General features: G+C 46.1%; 1 long non-coding RNA gene across 2 annotated transcripts in view; it reads right to left on the bottom strand.

Moving 5' to 3' along the window:
• LOC143444021 (uncharacterized) overlaps positions 1 to 15857 on the bottom strand; it is a 73892-nt gene that overhangs the window by 4693 nt on the left and 53342 nt on the right. Inside the window, exon 1 of one of the 2 annotated variants that reach the window (XR_013113501.1) lies at positions 10309 to 10407. The exons of the other annotated variant lie outside the window; for it this stretch is intronic. This is a non-coding gene — a long non-coding RNA (uncharacterized LOC143444021). Of the gene's footprint in view, positions 1 to 10308; positions 10408 to 15857 lie in introns of those variants that run through there. 2 annotated transcript variants of the gene reach the window in all.

The following is a 15857-nucleotide window of genomic DNA, read 5'->3' as shown; positions in this document are numbered from 1 at the left end:
TTGGCAAATTCCACCCCGTAAAAACTCAAAGTATTGCGTTACATTCCAAAGTTCTGAATTTGATTATTAGCATGCACTTGGTGTTTTTCCTTCTTTCAGGAAATTAAAACATGTAGAATCCCATAAACCTATGGAAACATCAAATGCACAAGGATTGGCAGAACACCCAGGGACACCTATGCACCTTGGTATTGCTGTACAGGCCATTGGCCTCATAATTTCTTGGGAGGGATTACAGCAATAGCCAAGGAGAAAAGTGCCAGATGACCCGGGAAGAGGGTGGGTGGCCCAAGTTAACTGCTGTTCCCTGAAGAGGTGTCCTTGAGCTTGCTGGTTGCTATGGGCATGAATTCTTCTGTTTGCATATTACTAATGAAGAGTGAAGGATTTACATTCCTGGAAGCCTCCTGGGTCCTATGCCAGGCTCCTCAGATCATCCCTTTGTGAGGAGCTGAACTCACATTCCTAGGCAGTGTTCTTTGTGTCAAGAATAATGCTGTGCTCACACTAGCCTACATGTGGAGAAACAATACCTTGTGTATTCTATGGATGCATCATCTGTCAGTTAAAAAGGCTATGACCTATGGCTTAGGCAGGAAATAGAAGGTAGAATATCCAAGAGAAGAAAGAATTCTGGGATAGAGCCAGGCCAGAGATTCACTGCAAGATGTGACTGGATGGACATGTGGTACCTGAGCACAGGTAACTAGCCACATGGCAAAATGTAGGCTAAAATAAGCGGGATATTTTAAGTTATATCTAGTCAGAGAAGAGCCTAACTATATGGCTATAGTATTTGTAAATATATTTTGAGTCTGAGTCCTATTTCTCAGGGCATGGGTCTGGGAGAAAGAACCGGATCTAACTTCCATATACAGGTGTATAGATTGTCTCCGCCACACAGACAACAACCCTGTGGCTTAAAGACAGTAAGTAGCACACAGTTACAGCTGAGAAAGCTGGGATCAGGATGTAGGCTGCCTAAGTCTGGAACCCATGCCTGTGATGGGTCCCTGTGATGCCTCCTTCAAGCTCTGATCTCGGGATTCCCTCATCACAGGACAAGCTTGGTCATCTCAGATCACAGGTCAGAGCTTAGGAGTGGCTTCTTAGGGCAGCATGAAACCAGGAAGAAAGAAGGAGCTAATGGTTTCCAGCTTTTCTCTTCCCTTGTCGCAGTCAAAGGAGGCCTAGCTCATGGAACATAGCCTCTGGAGTTCTTACTGGTGGCTTGAGGTCAGTGGTTTACCTTAGTAGGGAGGAGAGGACAAGGCTTTTGGAAGAGAAAGAGGCCAAGCTTTTTAACAAGTAATCTCCAGATTCCACCTCCTGCATTCCTTGTAAGCACTTGCTTGTTTTCCTTGAGAAAATGAGACCAGACCCTCAATCCAGCTCAGAGTGTAACACCTATTGCTTAGGTGTCTTGGTGATAGGTCTATAGAGCATAAAGCAGAGAGCAAACTTTTCAGAATGCCTAAGTTTAATGGTAAAAAACCTTGTCTGTGCAGCCTCAAAGACTCATGGCTTACGTGCAAACTTACCTGAGTAAATACATCCCATTATGATATTCACATAATAACCAATCAAAGCTAGAAATTATAAAATAAGAAATCACTATAAGAGAATGCTTCTAAATGCATCAATCTGAACAACATTGTACTATCTTCAAGAGGCCTCATCATTAACAATAGTATAGGAAGCCTATTTTTCAAGCTTTATAACTCTGGATATTTATTTATTTGCCTATAGTTTGCTCCATATGACCAGGGCATCACTGACTATAGCTCCCAAAGTGTAACTAAAGGAAAACCAGGAGAAGAGGAGGGCCAGTCATGAGCTTTCTATTTGCTTGTTTGTTCTGGGTTTATTCTTAATCCCCAGGGCTTTTGCACATATCTTTAAAGAATGCCAGTGCTCTCTGATGGCTATCCCACCTCAATGTCTCAGATCCAGGAATTCGGCAAGCCAGACCTGGTTAGTATCTGAATGGTCCAATGCTGGCTCAGTTTTGTGAGAGTTTATTTGGTACAGTCTATATAAGGAATCTGTAAACCTGTGAAACTGGCTGAAGGAACATTGTAGACCCCCACCGCCTGCCATGCTTACAGTGCCTCAGAAAAACCTTAGGTGGAGATGGAACATGAAGCCACTGGACAAAGGAGTTAGGACATTTGTGAACTAGCAGTGACATCAATGTTGTTCTTCTTATAAAGTAAAATTAAATATAAGTGAAAATAGAACACAATTTTCATTTCCTCCCAGCAGCGTGTGCTTCTCTTTAGAAACCCTGATCTACCAGGATCAGACTCATTGGCCTTCCAAGATCAGTGACCTACTTCTTTACTCATGTCTCCAACGTCTCTGGCCCCACCCATTCCTGTGACAGCCCACGTACTCTAGTATACAAACACAAGGGAGTCATCTTTCTCTGAAAACTTTCTTCCCTTGGGACTTTGCTCGGGCTGCTCCTTCTTGGAATGACCCTGCTTCCCTTCCAGGTCTTTCGCAACTGTGCTCATCCTAGGAATCTCACCTGCTCAGCACCTCCCATGTGCAATCACAGAAGTACCAAAGAGGTGCAGGGAACTCTGTGTGCCGAACCCCATATCGCTTCATCTAACTGTCAGGGTGATCCAAGGAGATTGAGGAGAATTATGACAAAGTTGAGAGACAGAACTCCAGAGCCACAAAGTAAGAGAGAGAGAGAGAGAGAGAGAGAGAGAGAGAGAGAGAGTCAGTCAGAAACCAATCCTATGAAAACTGCAGGTTCCCACGCTCTGTCACTGCAATTCACTTCCTAGAACAGGCAGAACCTTCCTTATACCTTCCCTCTCACTAGTAGTAAGGGGTCTGGAATTCGTCAGTCTCCATGAGTTCCCACGTCTGTTTATAAATACCACACACTATTTACTTCACCTGGTCATATAAGGCTGTTATCTGTGTGCATGTCTCATAAACCTAACCACACAGTGAGCTCTTTAGATGGGGAGCCATATCAGAGCCTTCAGAGCATATAGGAGATATAGTAAATGCAGTCACTGAAGAAATGAATGAAGGAAAGAGTTGGTGGAGCAAGGGGAAGCAAGGATCTTGGGCTGGGTATGAATTCTTTCTAATGTAACTTAGAAACCCATACAGCTTAGGGGTTATCCTAACTGGGGCTACAGGGGATGAATTAAAAACAGACACATGGGCACACATACAGGAAAGCTGGGATCGAGTAGGCTGTGTGCTCTGATGGAGGGAGACACACCAGCAGCTCAGAAACCCCGCATATTTATTTTATATATCTGAATCAAAGATCCAGGTTTATTATATACAACTGAAAAAGGGGGTGGGGGAGAGAGAGACAGAGACTGAAAGAGACAGTGAGAGACAGACAGAGAATGTGTGTGAAATATGAAAGAAAGAGAAAAAATGGAGGGAGGAGAGAGAGAAAGAGATGGAGAGAGATAGGGAAAGAGATAGGGAGGAAGAAAGAGAGAGAAGGGAAGAAGAGAGGGAGGGAGGGAGGGAGGGAGGGAGGGAGGGAGGGAGGGAGAGAGGGAGGGAGGGAGGGAGGGAGAGAGGGAGGGAGGGAGGGAGGGAGGAAGGAAGAAAGGGGAAAAGGAAGAGAGCAGCTTCAAAGTTTCGGGCTGTAGTCCTCTGGGAAGAGGAAGCTATAACTGATGTTCTGTATGTTCTCTAAGCATTAAGACTGTGACCTGGGGGAAGCATTGCCATTCCGTGTGACTAAGGTGTTGGAGTCCTTGGCATGGCCGTGCCAGTGTCAACAATACCCACTCACTCAGAACTTCATTTGCTCCCCACACAAATTGGAACACATCTGTGATAGGTTACAAAGGTTTCAAAGCAAAACAGAGTATAAAAGTTTCATTTCCCAAGAAGGTGCTTGAGTAGACCGGGTTGGAGCTGATAACATGTTATCTCACTAGTAATGTATGCTGACTGTTTGATAAAGCCTCAGGTGTGTTTTTGTGTTTCACAGCCCAAAACACTGAGGGAAGTAAAAAGTTGTCTGTCACTCTGTTTTATTATACATTAGTATTTGATATCTTGGATGGCTGGACAATCTGGGGCAGACCATTCTAATAATTATTATTAATTAACAATAATTGAAGTAGTTCATAAAAGAAACTGGGGCACATTTAATATGGAAAGCAGTAGCAGCTGTAGCAGCAGCAGCAGCAGCAACAACAACAACACACACACACCTCATAGTGCAAGAATGCTCTTCCTCTATTTTACTGACTGAGAATCGGAGACTCACAAAACTGCCATGGATTGACCAATAACACACAGACAACATATGAAAGTCTGGACTCCAACCTAGGTCTTTGGACTCGAATCCTTTGACCTCCAACAACCCTCTATCTCTGCTCCTCAAATACAAAATGAATCCCAGAACGTCAGACATTTGAGCTCAGAAATTCTTTACTGAGCACATAGAGCAGGCAGCTTCTAGTGCTTCTGAAATGCTGTTCCCTGTAACTCTACAGCCTTGAGCATTCTTCATGACAAAAGAGAGATTCTTCTTGCAGGCATGTGGTCCCCAGAGGATTACAAAGACACCTGGTCCATCCGTGATGAATACCCCTTCCACGGGTCAGAAGCATGTGATAGAGAGGGATCATTTTTCTTCTCCACCTCCTCACAGAAGCACTCCCCCTCTAGTCAGCTCATCCTTCCTTCCTTCCTTTTTCAATTTTTCACTGACTTCGTGTTCTTCTATGGAGCTCAGAACACAGCACTCCAAAAGCTGGCAGGCACCTCCGGGACACAAGTATGTGAGGATGTGGAAAGACCTCGTTGTCAGATCAATAAAGATGGAAGAGATGAAGGTGAAACTCATGTCTTGTGTCTCTTTTTTATGCTCACTGCAGAGGGCAATCTCAGTCTCCATAGAAAGAGAGGGAGGCTGCCTTCTGTCTACCTGCAGGAATGGACAGGGAAGGCAGATGCTCACCTTGGGGATTCTCTCAGAGGACAAAGTAGTGAAGGGTGGATAAAATGGAAAACAGTCAGTTTCCCATTTGTTGTAGGACAGAGCTTCCTGACAGTGGTGTACTGGGAAGAACTGGGCTGCCTTCTGGAAGGGGAGTCAGCTGTCATTAGAAGTACCCAAGTTGGGCCGTTCCAACTTGAGAAGACATTCTGTGTTAACATCCTGGTTCAGTGGCCCAGAAGGCATGAGGCGGGACTCATGTCCGAGGCCTCAGGGAGAATGAGGCTGAGTAGATGGTTTGGTATGTTAACTGCTAAAATACCTCCTCCAGCCATGGTATTCTGGGTTTCTCTAAATATTCCACACTTGCATGCCTTGGGAGGTGAATCTAGGCAGAGCTCATTTGTTCCACAGTACTTGGCTCTGGTACAATGCCTGATGCCTGGTCTTAAAGCATTTTATAGACAGCTGCTACCCATCCTTATTTCAGAAGTGTGCTGAGAGGAGAATTCAGAGACAGGTGTGGGCCTGGCCACCGAGAGAGCAGGTGGGGAAGGTGCCAAGCTCCAGAGCAGAGGGGACCTGAGCCCACACTGTGATTTCCAACCATGGAGAACAATGGCATCCACTGGGAAGAACCTGCAACCCAGTAATGTCTTAGGAGTCTTCCTTCTCTTATGAAGTCTCACCATCTCAGGGCTTGGGCTGCTGTAGAGGTCAGAGTCCTGCTCCGGAGAACCCACAGGAAACCAATGTTTCCCTTTGTCCTCATTGAGAACTAGCAAATGCAACAAGTCCTTGTGGACTCTTAAGGAATTCTGTCTGGACTCTGAAGAAAATAGAGTAGAAGTCATGCCAAATCTAGCTTTTTGAGAAGCTGAATTCCAGAACTGAGGGAAATGGAATATTATTTGTGAGGGTGCAAGCATCTAGAGAGACAAAGACATGAAGCAATGATGGCGCAATTAGAAGAAAGCATTTTCTTGAAAAGGCCTTGAATTTTCACGGGTGAAAGAGCAGAAAGGTGTATTGAAATGACAAGCATCCACTCAAAACCCCTAAGCCACTCCAGACTTGCTGGGTGGCACTGGGTGAAACCAAACTCTCTCCATCTTGTTTTCCTTACAAGGCTAAGAATTTGTAGCCAGGCTTGACTGAGGGCATCGATGGGATACTACATGCGACACTCCTATAAATGGCCATGTTAGATAAAGGAGAAGTGCCAATAGGAGCAGCCCTACCCACTGTGATTTCTCAGGTGCCTAGGAAAGGGCTTGTGCTGGCACTGTTATCATGCCCTACTTTCAGAGACCAAGACACAGACACCTGGACCAAGAAGAGGGGTGTCCATCAGTGGGAAGACAGCGGCGCCTACCCATGGCACGGCACTTCCTCTTCTTCTGAGTATGGCACCATTACAGAACTATCCAGGGTGGGGCCCCAGACCACAGAGACTTCCTTCTGCCTGGCTGCTGGAGGGACATCTGCTGGGATGGTTAGAAAGGTGGCCACTGTCACAAGCACCAGGTCCCAGACCTGCCCTTCTGCCTCTCTACCCTGCTGCTTTCTGCTCTTGGTAAGGTCTCTGCTTTGGGGTTAAATTAAAGAGTGGATGCCTGGCTGCTGGGGGAGCATCAGGGAAGGGATGCCTGGCCTTTCTCTGGTTCTGTGTTCTTCAGCGTTCATCTGTCATCCAGATCATTACCCAAACCGTTTGAGTTCTCCTTCTGCAACAGCCTGTCCCCACTGTGAGGTTCTCTAACCACGGAGTTCCCCACACCCACTCTGTCCCCTGAAGCTCCTCGTCCGCCATCAACATGACTCCATAAAATGACAGAAGAGACTTGAACCAAATCATCATGGCATTGGGAGGGGCCAGAGAGAGAATCTGTGGATCCAGATGAGGGCTTCTTAAGCAGCCTCTTGACTGCTTCATACGATTTGCAGAGTCTCATGAAAAGGATATAAAAATCAGGGTGGAGACACATTGCCCCCAAAGGCAGACAGCGTGAAAGTGAATCAAGGCTGTAACCAACCTCTTAGAACACAGGACAGCGCTTCTTCATGTCCACAGGATGAAACATTGGTTAAGGGGATTACACTTTCACACCCCTGAACCTCAGCTTACCTTCTCAGTGGGGCTCTCTGGACTTCAGCCTCACCCTCTCTGAGGCCTCTGATGTGAACCCTACCTCAGGCTCAATAGGCCCTGGACCAAGATGCCAACATAGGATGCCTTTTCAAGGGATTGGCCACTAGAGCACCCGTCTAGGAATACTCCAGGGTCCTAAACTGTGGACGTTCTTGAGGCCTTAGAGGACAAGGATTTTAGTGGGTAGAACACATAAATGGAATGAATGTGTGAGAGCCTGCTTCTTTATCAGCAAGGGCACTAAGACTTCACTAGAAGAAATATAGGCCATTCAATTACAAACCAAAAGGAAAAGACTTTAAAAGCCCCCAATTATAGACAGCCCCATGCTTCTCAAACTTGACCTTGCCTCAGAGCGTCAGGGCCAGATAGAATAGGTGACTGCCTGGGCCCCTCTCCGAAGGTGCTGATTCAGACTGTCAGCACACTTCTATATTCCTAGAACTCCGTTGCTGCTGCTCTGGGGACCACGTTTAAGAGTCACTGGTTTGGTTTTGGATTTGTTCATTTGGTTTTTTTAAGAGGCTAATTCTTTCATCTCATCCATGGGCCAAGCTGCCTCAGCAGGTTAAGAGGTGAACTAAAATAAAAATCACACTTTCTCATTGCCCCCTCCCCCACCCTCACTTGCCCCTTGCGCTCAACCCTCCTGCACTGCAACATGATCCTGCGCAAAGAAAGCCGTCCCCTCCCAGGCTCACAGATGGCTTTATCCACTCCTACGAGGAGACATGTCTAACTTAGAGCTGGTGCTCAGCTATCCTGTACCCAACTGGGGAAGAGATAGACCATCCTTAGGATTTCAGAGTGCTTCTGTAGAGCTCCTCGAGCCATACCTTCATTCCAACTTCTTTGTTTTAGCCTGTTGTCCAATGCACTCTGGTTGACACCTTTGCAGTGCTGGGTGTTATCCTAGATGCTGAGAAAGACACCTACACTGGTGGGGGAAAGGCTCCTTCTTACATTCAAGGGCTTCACTTTGGCAGAAGGAAAGAAAAAAAGAAAAGGATAGAAAGAAGAAAGAAAAAGAAGAATCAAGTCACTGGACTATTGAAGGGGTATAGAGAGAATATCTTGTATCTGTATGGATGTGGCACCTGTCAATAATAAAACTGATGGTCTATGGCTTAGACAGGAAATAGGAGGTGGGACATTCAAGAGACAGAAAGGATTCTGGGGTAGTGCCAGACACAGGAGATTCATCAGGGCAGATATGAGGAGACAGATACTCGGTACCTGAGCACAGGCAACGTGGCAGAATGTAGATTAGAATAAATGGGTTATTTTAAGTTATGATCTAGTCAGAGAAGAGCCTAGCTATATGGATGAGGTATTTGTAAATATATTTTGAGTCTGAGTCTTATTTCTGGGATCATGGGGATGGGAGGAAGAACCAGAGCTAACTTCTACAAGGGAAAAGCAGAGGGTGCCTTAGGTGTGTGCAGAAGGCAGAATGGTAAAGCATTTCTCAGTGTTTCAGGAAGGGATAAGTACTTGGGAGAACTCAGACAGAGTATGGGACCATTGAGTAACAAGTGACACTCACTGGAGACCAGATGCATTCCATCCGGCTTCTGTCCTCAAAGTCCAGAGGTGCCATTAACAAATCCTTCTGTAGAGGTGGGGCCGCCAAGGCTCAGAGCAGCCACACAGCTTGCTGAAGGCCACACAGCCATCCAACATGACTTTTTTTTCTGACCCCAGAGCCACATCTAACATATGATCTTATTGCTTTTTGCCAGACACTGACAACTAGCACCTGTTGTTGGGCACTGGGGGAGCGGGTTTACCAAAGCACTGGACAGGTGTGGGGAACCAAGAAGGGTGGGAAAGTTGGAAGGGGGCTTCGTGAGTTGTGACTCTTGACCCACAGTGTGAAGCATTGACACCTAACTCGAGGGGTGCTGGGGCATCAGTGAAGGATTCTGAACAGGAAAGGAATGCATGCCACAGCTATGTTTTAGGAAGCTGGGTCAGAGGTGTGTGTGCACCCTTGGCACAGAGAGCATATGGCAGCAGAAAGCAAGGGCCTGGCTTCAGATGGATGACGGGAGCAGATGAGACTCGGGATAGATGTCATTCTCACTACTGCTGTTGCAAATATTTGGTCACTGACTACATGCTTGACCTATGCCGAAGTCATCCGATCCTCGCCATAGCGTCCATATCAGATCTCTCCCTCTGACGCTTCTTTCTCGCTGCTCATGAGTCTCCATTTCTCCATGCTGAGTACTTTTTCTATTTGGGAACAGGACCTAGGACTCCTTCCTGAATATAAGGGACCCAGGACTCAAACAATGCAAGATCAAGGACTCTCAAATTCACTTATTCTCCTGCCATGACAGCTGAGGAGTCTGAGGCCTGAACACAATCAGTAGCTTGTTCCATCTAGGAAAGAATGGGTATACTGACCAGAGGCAAGAGGGCTTTCTTGCACCAATGCCAAGAGCCCACTCTGAACTTCTAGGCCAGGCTGGAGGCCCTGCAGCTGTGGTGGGTGCCAGGTGGCATCCCAGTTGCCAGGCTGCAGGGCGCCTGAGGACCCTGTGGTAAGCCGCGGCTGGCAGCATCTCCTCCCTCTGGCTCTGCGGGTACAGGACTGAGAGAAGGGAGGGTATGCTGTGTAGGGACAGGAATGTTGGTGCCTCATCACTTAGTAGTGTAGGTTACAGCTGCTCAGGGCCATTCCAGCATACAAGCTGAAGAGGCAGCTGCCATCTTCACCTTGTCAAAGAAAAACACCATGCTAGCCCACGCAGCTAGGGCAGAGGCAATGGAGTCTGATTGGAAAATGGCAGCGTTGGCCAAAGAAACAGTGACCAGCCATGGGTTAGGAAGCAAGCCCCAGCTGACTTATGGTTTGAGTCTGCTCTTTCCAACCATTGAAGCCTTGAAGAGCCTCTTTAATCTCTTCTTTGTCTTCCCTAGCCTCAAAATATAGGGAGTGCCTGTGCCTTAATGTGAGGAGAGGAGAGTTGAGGAAAGAAAAGAGGGTGGGGAAGAGAGGTACAAGACGAGAGGCCATTTGCAACCCAAAAGGCTCTGCATATGCCATTCCAGTTGTAACTAGTAATGTTAATGTTAATATGGCTAGTCTCCAAGGAAATATGGTGATATAATTGCACCTTTGCAAGGAATTTATTTGAAACCTGTATTGCCTTCGCCACTTCTCTATGAGGCTTAAAATACTTCAAAAAATGGTAGTTCTTACATTCTCTTTCTTTGCTTTCCTCTTCCATTTGGAGAGCTTTGCTCGAGCAAGCACAGTTCCCATATCTCAGGTCTGCAGGCCTCTGAAGAATCTGCCTCCTAGCAGGAAGACCAATGTTATTCCACATCCTAAGCAGGGCAAAGATGTACTGCGCTAAGAGGACTTAAATCTTGGTAGCAGAAGGCCCTGGTTTGGAGTGAGCAGGGACTGACTCACACGCTGATGTAGAGCTGTAGTGGAGGTGAGATTCCAATGACTTTGGTGGAGAGCAGAAGCTTACCAACCATATAGCCATAGAGGTGCCTGTCCGTGAGCAAGTCTCGAAGTGTGTTCTAGAGAGACGGAAGCTGTGTGGCTATAGCAGCATCCAATCATGCTAGGATAGAGGGGCCCAAGAAAGGAGTGGGCATCAAGCCCAAGGAGACAACATGGAAGAGAGCCTGCTTTCAGGAAGTGGACTGCTTTCAGAGACTTGGGATTTCACAACAAGAGAAATGGGACATCTGGGAAGTCCTGAGCAAAGGAATGACACGATTCAGGACATAGTTGAAAAGGGCCTGTGTTCCTCCACTGGATTGTCCTTTGGGTTTGGCTACCCTCCTGCTCTCCTTCCCTGACCTCTGGCCTTCCAATTTAGATTTGAGACTGAGAATTCAAGAATTCTAGAATCACAGAGGAACCCAAAGCTCCTCACCTGGAAAGAACTCTGTAATCACATTTTTAGAGAGAGGCTCTTCCCACCCCTAGTATTTTCTGTGCCTCTTCTAGACCCGTGAAGGCCAAGCTTCCAATGTTGCAGGCTTCTAATTTGTTCAAATGTTTTTGGTCCACACAGGATGATCCCCGAGGCCTTGAAGATTATTACAACTCACTGGGTAAATCAAAAAGACACTGGGTCTTAATGTTCAACTCAGCTAGCTGAGCATCAGTTTAGGCATAAGGCCACCAGGGGAAAATGTCTTCCCTGTAGAATTATGGATTCCTGGTGGCAGTGGTGTGCCAAACTGACTTCTACTCCGGCACCAGGTCAGTGCCATTGGCCACCCTGCCCATCTCCGCTTCCAGTGAGCTCATTCTAGGAAATGGTGATCTGCTGTGGGGACAGACTACAGGCACTCTGAACCAAGGCTTCTCTCCCCATGCATCAAGAGGTTAACAAATATCAACAAACCGTACCGGCTCAGGGTATGTTGGTCGTCTGCCCCATCAGGTTTTGGAGTTGAGATTCTTGTGAAATACAACCCTTGCTTCTCAGATGGTAAAGGCTCTTAGAGAGCGGTTACAAGGAGTTGCCCCAAAGCTGTTTGAGAGATTACAGTCTCAGTGCCTAAAAAGCCACATAACAGGCATATTGAATGGAGCAGCTGAGTGGGAGAAAATTAGGACCGGGGAGGGGCATGGTAAAAAGTCACTGTGTTTCTTTGCTGGAGATTCCACAACACAGCACAGGCTGGTCCATCTAAAAACCAGAGCATATTGTCTTCCAGGCCTGACTCTAGATGCCCAAAGTCTGAATGTGGGCATAGTTGGTTCTGTGTGTGGACTAAGGAGGAAGGATCTCTTCCAGGCCACCTCCTTGGCTTACATGTGACATCTGCATATGCGCATGGCATTCTCCCTGCGTACATGTCCTTGTCTGTGTACAGATGTTCTCTTTAATAAGGAGCCCAGACACACTGGATTAGAGCCAACTCTGAATTAAACCCCTTAGCTTAGGTAGTGTGAACAGACCTTATCTCCACTAAAGATCACATTCTAAGTTACAAGTGGGTAGGCATCAACATTGGAATTTTAAGGGAGCACAGTTCAATCCATGACACTCAGCCAAAGCAAAAACAAATCAGAGAGTTAGATGGGGCAGGCTCACTGCCATGATTCTAGAGTCATTCAGCAACTTGTGCATGAGTGGGAACATGAGGGAAGCAAAGGAGCTTTCCAGAAGTCAGGAGCACAGGAAGATGGGGCTAAGCCCACTGAGTCCCAGGCCAGTGCCTTTGATCCATTTCCCACCGCCTGAGGTTTAAGAGTCCATGTCTCATATTTGTATGCTTTCTCAATACCCTGGAAGAATCTGCCTACATCCAGGGGTCCAGGATGTGTGTTGTGTGTGTTCTCCAACTCCCCTGAGCATATATCTGGGTGGGGCAGTAGAAGAGAAGCTGAAGGCACAGGTGGGAATGTGTGTTATGGCATGGTCTGTACTTGGCAAGGTTCTACGTGTTTTATGTTTAGGCTGCTTTGAGATTTACTTGTCAGTGATGATTTCTAACTACAGACACATGGAGGGTGATAGAAAGAGCCAGCAATGGGCTTTATTGTCTCCTCTCTAAGAGCAGACATGTTAACTGAAAATTGAAAATTATACTGTAGAGTTAAGGCTTTAGCCAGGCTGAGTGGATCATGTCTATAACTAGAGTATTTTGGAGAACTGAGGCAAGAGTCCTATGAGACTGAGGCCAGCCTGAGCTATATAGTGAGTTCCAGGCCCTTCTGGTCTACAGAGAAAGACCATGTCTCAAAAATAACCACTGTCACAATAGGCTTATTGCCTGGTCAGAGGGCTAGTAGACTCACTAGTTGAATGCAAGGTAAAGTAGAAAAATCAGGAAAAATAAAACTAACATGGGTATAAAATTTCTGAAGTCTGTGTTCTTGTTTAAAGTAGTCAAGGCACGAATCTAAGTCGCAGCGATAGTGGTTCTTCCTTGTCTGCACAAAGATCTCAGCACCACCTAACTTTGGGTTTGTTTGTTCTGTGACCTTTAACTATTGACACACACACCTTTCACTTGGAAGCGCATACTCATCTGGACACTTGGCTCCAGCTCCTTCATGGATCACACATGGTAAGGAACCCAGCCAGCTCCTCCACTAATAAGAGCCAGATCGATAACCTCCAAGGAAGTAGTTCCCAACCTCCTTAATGCTGTGACCCTTTAATACAGTTCCTCATATCGTGGTGACTCCTCAACCATAAGATTGTTTTCATTACTTCTTCATAACTGTAATTTTGCTACTGTTATGAATTGTAATGGGAATATCTGTTTTCTGATGGTCTTAGGTGGCCCCGTGAAAGGGTTGTTTGACCCTGCCCACAAAGGTACTGTAGCCTACAGGTTGAGAACCACTGTTCCAAGGCATATGTGGCTGTTTTGTGGATTTTTGTAGTATTTGCACTAACATATTCTCTTAATTCATAGTCATGTTGCCTGTATTGCACTAATTATTCCCCTTTATTATACTAATTTACTATTTTGACTGATTTATTTTCTGGCTAACATACCGTATGAATACAAATATGCAAATACAGATATGCAGCCCGACAATAGGTATGCAAACAAAAGGAGCCAGAAAATCAAGAAAGGATATGATGGAAGTGAGTATTCATTTCAAGTTATGTACATCAAGGCTGAACATGTCCTTCCCTTCCTTTTAAATAAATACCTCACCAGGCATGGGTTATAGAGCTGTAGTCCCAGGCTCTGTAGAAGCTAGGGCCAGTGGACTGCGTGAGCCTGGGGGTCAGGGAACAGCCTGGTTCACACAAGATCCTGTCTCAGCAAACAAAATCATAAGACATTTCACTTGATAACTTGCATCTGTCCAGTGATCTATCAATGACAGTGCACACTCCTGCAGTTGCTCTGTTCAGAGCTCACTGTGAAGTACAGCGCCCTTCATCCTTGCTCTGTAGGCGCATGAACTTAATCTAGGATCATTGTAGTGTAAGTTATAATTGACAGGCTCTGGGTCCTTGATGCAGCTTTTGGCTTCTGTTTACTATTCTGTATTCTTTTCCCGTTATCTCCACCTACTTTGTCTCTGTGGCCTCTTCCAGCTCCAAGAGCTGGTAGAATGGAAACTCCTCAGGGCAAGCACCCAGGCTGCTGGTCCAGGATAGTACTCTATTGTCTAATACAAGGCCCGACAAGTCTCAGGAACTTACCACATGGCTGATTCCCACTGAATTAAAGTTCATGACTTATATACTGCAGTGCTCTCAAGAGTTGAAGCTGCAAAGACTACCTGCTGGAAACTAGGCAATTGCTGCCAGGAAGCTAGCACACAGGGCCCACCCCCAGCAGCAGAGCCTATATCCTTGAAGGTGCAGAGCTCTGCGTCACAGCTAAGTTCACCACCATTAGAGATGCAAGTGGAATGGATCTAAATGGCTGAAAAACGTTTCCCAACTCCATTCTTGATTTTTTTTTCTTTCCCTAAGGACAACTCTACAGGATGGTAAGGGTGTGTTTCTTATCATTTAATCTGGGGGAAAAAATGTCCCTGGGTTTTTCCAGCCTGTTAGCACTTCCTTCTTGGAGCTTTCTGCTTTCTCGAGTTGGTAAGCATTGACTTTCAGTTACAAAGTGTGCTGTTTATTGGTGTGACACACTAATCTGATACCTTATCCATCAAGACTTCTTACAAGCTACACAGCATCTTGCCAAGAAAATCATTTCTACAGCATGAAGGAGGGAACTTCTTTCCCCAAACATCCTGGTCATTCCATCAAGTCCTTCCAGTATAACTCTGGGACTGTCCACCCAACAATCTGTGAAAACAATGGGCTTCAAGGGAACCAGAAGAACCGGCTCAGTCCTACTCAGAATCACTCTATGTTCATCATGAGTCCTTTAACCCATCCCGTTTTCCATCCCACACGGTACCCATCAAGGTTCACCATCAGGGCCAGTGGTGACTGCAGCCATGTCTAGAACTCCTGTGAGATATGCAGGACCCCACTCAGCTCCTGATATGCTCTCTTAACTTGTGAAAATTAAGCTCACCCTTTTGCCCACAAACTCTTCTTGAGTTGTGAGCACCAGGCCATGTGCCTCTGTGAACCAGACTTCTGTAAGCCCCTCTCCTTCCCCTCAGTCTCTTCAACACCTAATTCCTAAAACTGGCTCATTTTTCTTCCTCACCATGTGTTTTTGAAAGCCCCATTAGATGTTCAGGGACTCAACACTAAACACCATGGGGTCTCGACTGTCTCCCAAGAATTCATAAATAATTGTGTCATCTAGGCCCCAGTCAGTGAGCTTCTTTGAACCTCAGTATCTTCATTTGATAAATGTGATTATCTAAGGCTGGTGTCAGGGTCAGGAGAGACAATGCCTATGAGTCATAACACAATATACAGTGTTATAATGGCATCCTAATGTTTGTGGACTGATTTCTAGAAGGTAATTGGTGAATCATCTCAGCTTAGGGTTTGCATCATAGCTAAGCCTAGCGTGTTACTCTTCAGAAGTATTTGCCAGGTACTATTGTCTAAGATTCAGCACAAGGCGCCTTTGACCCCACCTGTTGAGGAGAGCATGTCCCCAGGGCAAGTGTGATACAGACCTGGAAAATCCCAAAGGAAGGGATCCTGTTTGTCTGGAAATGGTCTCTTGTTGTGGGTGGTCTGGACACCAAATATTTAAGTATGAATCAGGGCCCAACAATGTGCAAGGACCACAAGATGAGACAGATCCTTCCAAGGAAGGAATACTCACACAGTGCCTTGAAACATCTGGTGGGGGTATACAGAAGGGTACCCATAT

This window comes from Arvicanthis niloticus, chromosome 12 (assembly GCF_011762505.2).
Source record: "Arvicanthis niloticus isolate mArvNil1 chromosome 12, mArvNil1.pat.X, whole genome shotgun sequence".
NCBI lineage: Eukaryota > Metazoa > Chordata > Mammalia > Rodentia > Muridae > Arvicanthis > Arvicanthis niloticus.
This window is presented reverse-complemented; position numbering and strand designations above follow the sequence as displayed.